Source organism: Panthera onca, chromosome X (genome assembly GCF_046562875.1).
Source record: "Panthera onca isolate mPanOnc1 chromosome X, mPanOnc1 haplotype 2, whole genome shotgun sequence".
Classification (NCBI taxonomy): domain Eukaryota; kingdom Metazoa; phylum Chordata; class Mammalia; order Carnivora; family Felidae; genus Panthera; species Panthera onca.
The window spans coordinates 29,517,290-29,523,876 of NC_138357.1; positions in this window are offsets into that span (position 1 = coordinate 29,517,290).

A 6,587-nucleotide genomic window follows, 5' to 3' on the forward strand; every position below is an offset into this window, starting at 1 on the left:
GCCTGTTCACACTTGTGTAAATCTACAAGGCAGGTATTACTTCATATCCCATAAAATATAATATCAACTCAAGGCAGACAAATAACATTTATCATCCGTCAGTCAAGTGCTTTCATTTTGCAGTTTTATCTGCTATCCAAAAGCTACTTGTTTACTGGGCACTCTTATCTTTTCTCTGCATGAACTGCCCTTGCAATAAAGCAAGCCCAGGATTTTGACAATGCATGGAGATTTGGTTTTGATTTGAAACCAGGTCAAGATTTCACTTTGATTCCCTTCTCTTAGATGCTTGTATTTCATACAAAGCCATAATACCAAACCTGGACTGAACTGTGAGCATCTCTCTCTATTATGGGAAGAAGGAGAAATATCTCCTGAGTAGCTCACCAACAACAAATTAATCTCTAGGTTTGTCAAGGGATTTTCTCAGAGTAATAAATGATCTGATACGATTGGAATTGCTGACATCTAGTCAAAGCAATATAAAAAGGGAACAGTCTATTGACTCTTCTAAGCATTTCACTTTAGAAATAACACTCAATAGGTGTCAAAGGGTAAAATGAAAGCATCATCTTTTTCAATTGCCAAATGACAAAGATGCTCTATTTAGGAGGAATTGAAAGGCCCATCTTGCCACAAATCTCTCCCCCACCAGGATATCGGGTTTCTTGAACATACTGCCATAACCATTTCTTCTCAGAGAACTGCTAGAGGGAGATGTAGTCATTTTACTCATTTAAGAGGCTGTATTAACAACAAATGTTAAGTATCTTTCTTCTATGTCACCATTATATACTATGCCAACCTCTCTCATCACATTTATCATTCTGCATCATGATTGCTTATATTCAGCCTCTCATATAATCTCTTATATCCTTGAGGAAAGGGACTGATTAGGCTAAAATTTCCAATGCCTAGAAGGATATCCAGTCTACTAAGTCATATCTCCATAGTAAATATTCTAGGAATGTATAAATGAATGGAGAGAGGAAGAAGTAATACAGACATGAATTAGAAATTGGAATGACAAATTTTATTATTAAGCCATTATCAACCAGAGCACAAAGCAAACTCCCCCAAAAGAGGGTACAACCTGGTGGCTTTTCAAGTTACATGAAACCTATAGATGAGTTTTAGGTGATTCATACAGTATAATCAAGAAGTGTTTTAAAAAAATTACTTTCATTATTGAACACCTAGGAGATTTCATATTATTTAAAAAAAATCAATTATGTCTGGCTCTTCATGCAAAGCTGGAAGATAGCTCGATCAGTCAATATAAGGGTCAATATTCCTATGGGGCAGTCATCTACTGTCCCCATTAGATGGGGCTTGGACTTTCCTTTTCTTTACGGTCCCTAGATGATCCAGTTTTTTTCTTTATGTAAACTGCCTAGCCAATATAACTCCTTGAGATCCTTCTAATTCAGAAGAACATGAGTAAATAAGGACCAAAATGAAAAGTACTAGCACTTCCTGAGCACACTGGCATCGTGGGGAAAGGCGCACCAGTACTAAACAAAACCTCGGCCTTGCCACATCAGTTTTTTAAAGAGTAAATCCTATAAACAGGAACAACCACAACTACAGAATGAAGTGTTATGACACCCTCACTCTTTATAGACCATAATGTAGCATTTTGGCTAACTGAAAACTTTAGACAACAAAACTATTTTCACTGAAGTGTTTCAGTTAATGTTGAGGCTGAAAATAAATGAAGAAAGTGGTTCAGATGGTGTTTGCTCAATTAAAGAGCCAATCAATAATTTCTTTTCATGAACCTTGGGATATAATTTTGCTTTCTTCCATTCACATGCAAATGCACTATTTCAAGTGAACAAAAGATGCCCAAAGAAAGAAAATCAAACATTATGTATCCTAATACTAGGGGTATAACATGCCAAGTCAATTTTTTTATAAAGCATTTTTTTCAGCTTTTGTACAATAGGGCAGCTGTTTCTATTCATCCAGAGTCTGTCTTTCTTTCTTTCCTTTTTCCCTTTCTTTCTTTTTCTCTTTCCTTTTGTCTTTCATTCATTTCCTTTCTGAGGAAACTGGTGAATATGATTACAGCAGAGTGGCTTCCTAAAATCATATTCAAAATGACAGCATTTTCTTTTTAAGTATCATTGACAAATGTAAAGTGTTTCTACAACAAAGCCAAATTATAAAAACCCAAATGTTTGTTAGCAGCAAGAGTCACTGCGGAAACCATTTCTATACATTGGGTTTTTTTTTAATTTTTGGGTAGAAAATTGTATAAAAAGATGGTAAACTAAAAATGTTAGAAAGAAAGTATGAAAATGTGCACCAATCAGACTTTGAGATGATTGCATCTATTATCAAAACCAGCAATATTTCTATTTACAAACTAAACATGCTACTTCCAATATAAAATAACTTGATAAATTTTCTCATTACTTTCAGTGGCTTTACAAAGCACGTAAGGTGAGGTAGGTTGATAAAAACACTTGAGAAAATAGATATTGATATGCAGAGAAAAATTCAGCTGAAATATGTAACTACAGAGAAAAATTCAACAGATGAAATTACTACTTTTTTGCTTCTATCAAAATAATTAATAAGCATTCTCTAAATCACTGACTAAACACTAGACTCCACAACTGTATTATTATGACTTGAATGAAGAAACGGGAACACCCTTTGACAATGTTATAATCATTTTAGGTTTTAATTTATAAGGAATAATTGATGTCTGTGAATGACATGCTACTTGTTGTTGAAGGAAGGTTCTTTTCCTAAACTTTTTCTTTAATGTTTATTTATTTATTTTGAGAGAGAGAGAGGGCAAGCAGGAGAGAGGCAGAGAGAGAGGGAGACAGAATCCCAAGCAGGATCCACGCTGTCGGCACAGAGCCCAACGTGGGGCTCCATATCAGAACCATGAGACCATCGCCTGAGCCGAAATCAAGAGCTGGGCACTTTAACCAACTGAGTCCCCCAGGGGCCCCTGAAGGAAGGTTCTTTTAAAACATCAGATGTTTTTATTCACTAAACAAGAGTAGTAGTATTTATTGAGGATTATTTGTATACGGCTACACATGTGTTATCCATCTCAATATAGATATATATCTCAACATATATAGTCACATTTCATAAATATAAAATGAGTATAATAATATTTATTTCAGGGGCACCTGGCTGGCTCAGTCCATAGAGAATATGACTCCTGATCTCAGGGTCATGAGTTCGAGCCCCACATTGGATACAGATATTACTTACAAATATATTATTTATCACATAATGTAACTATATGTACCACACTTATATCTAAGAGAGAGAGAGACAATATGATGTAGACATGATTATTTTCCTCACTTTACATATTAAAAAACTGAGAGAAAGTGGTAAAGTAGCTAAATCAAGATCACATGACTAATCAATGGTAAAAATAGCATTCTGATCCATCTTTCCTAAACTCCAAAGTTCATCCACATTGCATTTGGTTACACAAACTTACACTATGGTCAATGATTCCCATATTTTAAATATTAAGGTATTCTTTTCCAGGTAGGAGACTGAATTTTCAGTAAGTTATACACTTTTTGCTTGATTTCCATTATAACAAAGAATACCAGAATCGCTACGGAAGAGAAACATGAGTCAACATTCACTACTGAATTGAGCGAGATGACCTGGATGAAAGCTGTTATCCATATCTTTCCAAGGCAAAGCAAAAAGAAAAGGATTAAAATGTGGCCTTTAAGCAGGCAGAAACTCCTGACACCAAAAAACTTCAACTGACAGTAATCTGGCCAAACCCCCAAGCAGAAGGTTGGCTTCAAGAAATGTGGTAAAGCTCAATTATTATTTGTTTGTTTTAATTTTTTTTTTTTTTTAATTTTTGGGACAGAGAGAGACAGAGCATGAATGGGGGAGGGGCAGAGAGAGAGGGAGACACAGAATCGGAAACAGGCTCCAGGCTCCGAGCCATCGGCCCAGAGCCTGACGCGGGGCTCGAACTCACGGACCGCGAGATCGTGACCTGGCTGAAGTCGGACGCTTAACCGACTGCGCCACCCAGGCGCCCCTTGTTTTAATTTTTTAATGTTTATTTCTGAGAGAGACACACACAGAGTGCAAGTGGGGGAGGGGCAGAGAAAGAGGGAGACACAGAATCTGAAGCAGGCTCCAGGCTCCGAGCTGTCAGCACAGAGCCCGACACAGGGCTCGAAGCCACGGGCTGTAAGATCATGACCTGAGCTGAAGTCGGACGCTCAACCGACTAAGCCACCCAGGCATCCCAGCTCAATTGTGATTTGTAAAGAAAATATACCAAATTCTGCACAATGATACAGAAGTTGCCTTTTTTGTAGGCAGGCAGGGCCTAAAAGCTAATCTTCTTTGTCACAATTGAAGAAACAAATGTATGGTGACCAACGGGAAAAAATGAATTAAAATCACCTCAGATTCATTCAGAAAAAGAGATTTGATAAAAGCTTTTCTTCTGTTCTCATCTCATTCTAGAGAATATCAGTATCTTCCTTCAATTATGTTCTCTGATCTAAAACAACCCACTTCTAATTTAAAACAGTTTTACGGAGGTGGGGCAACTGGGGGGCTCAGTCAGTTAAGCATCCAATTCTTGATTTCAGCTCAGGTCATGATCTCTCAGTTCATGAGATCTAGCTCATGTCGGCTCTGTGCAGCATAGAGCCTGCTTGGGATTCTTTCTCCCCCATTCTCTCTACCCCTTCCCTGCTCACTTACTCACTCTCTTTCTCTCCCTCTCTCAAAATAAATAAAACTTTTTTTTAAAAAATAGAAGTTTTATTGAGGTATATTTACATACTATAAAATGCACCCATCATAAATTTACAATTCAATGATTCTAGTAAATGTATACTTGGCGCAATAATCACTACAATTCAGTTTCAGAATATTTACATAACTTCCAAAAGTTCCTTTGTGCCTATTTGCAGTTTCTGTTTCATCCCAGTACTAGGCAACTACTGATTTGCTTTCTGTTTCTATAAATTTCCTGTTCTGTAATTTCATATAAACAGACATACAATATGTAGTCTTTATGTGTGGCTTCTTTTTTTTAAACTTTTTTAAATTAATTTTTTAATGTTTGTTTGTTTGTTTTGAGAGACAGCATGAGCAGGGGAGGGGCAGAGAGAGAGGGAGAGAGAGAATCCCAAGCAGGCTCCCCACTGTCAGTGCAGAGCCTGATGTGGGGCTCAAATGCATGAACCATGAGATCATGACCTGAGCCAAAACCCAAAATTCGGACGCTTAACCAACTGAGCCACCCAGGCACCCCTGTGTGTGGGTTGTTTCACATAGCACCTTTTGGAGGTAAATTTATTCTGTAGCATTTTCTAAGAGTTTCTTCCTTTTTTGTTTGCGTAGAGTGACACACAACGTTACATTAGTTTCAGGTGTACAACTTAGTGATTTGACAATTTTATGCATTACATTCTCTTCACAAGTGTAGCTACCATCTGTCACATTACATCACTTTAACATATCATTCACTGTATTCCTTATCTTGTGCCTTTTATTCACGTGACTTATTCATTCCAAGCCTGGGAGCCTGTATCTCCCTCTTCCCACTTCCCTTCACCAATATACTACATACACACACACACACACACACACACACACACACACACACACACACAGGAATATTATGCATCCATAAAAAAGAATAACATTGTGCCATCTGAGTCAAAATGGGTGGATATCGAGGGTATTATGTTAAGTGAAATAAGTAAGATATCTATAAACTGCATTCCCTTGGGGTAAGTGGCTGGCTCAGTCAGTAAAGCGTGTGACTTTTGATCTTGGAGTTCTGAGTTTGAGCCCCACACTGGGTGTAGAGATTACTTAAAAAAAAAAACTGCATTCCCTCAATTTGACAGGTGATGTGATGAATGAACATATCCTTTAGAGCCTACCAAAATAAGTTTAAATTCTGCCCATTGCTTGAAACTCACAGCTCACAATTTCATCAATTCTAAAATGAACATTATACTAACTTCATGGGGAAGTTATGAGAAGTAAATAAGATATGGAGTGATTTGCAAGTATTTCTAAAAAGCCTCAGAAACTTTTATTCAAATTAAATCTTGGGAAGCCCATCACATACAACAGATAAATGCACAGCTAATAATGACGCCACCAGAATAGAGAAGGAATTCAAGAAATTTGGAAACGATTGTGATTATGTATACAAAGATTTCAGTGCTTGCCATAAAAGAGCAGAAAATAAATGGCAGCAATTAATATTACATAACCACTGTTCTTTAAATCAGCACTTGAAAAGAAACTTTAGTCATGGACCACTGGGAATAAGGTTGGAAGCAAAAGATATTTTGGCCCATTTATTTCACTTTAACAAGTTTGTTACAGGGAATGTTGCTTTCGAACTTAACAACAATTCCAAATCAAATTACAATGTAAATGCACTATAGCAGTTGGTCACTTAACAGACTTTGTTCCTAAATTTAGCATCTACACAAATAATTATTTCTAGCATAGTTTCTGTGTTGAAGAAACCATGAGGCATAAGAGAGCACACTGAACCTCACGGTAAGAGACCTAATTTCTAATTTGAATTC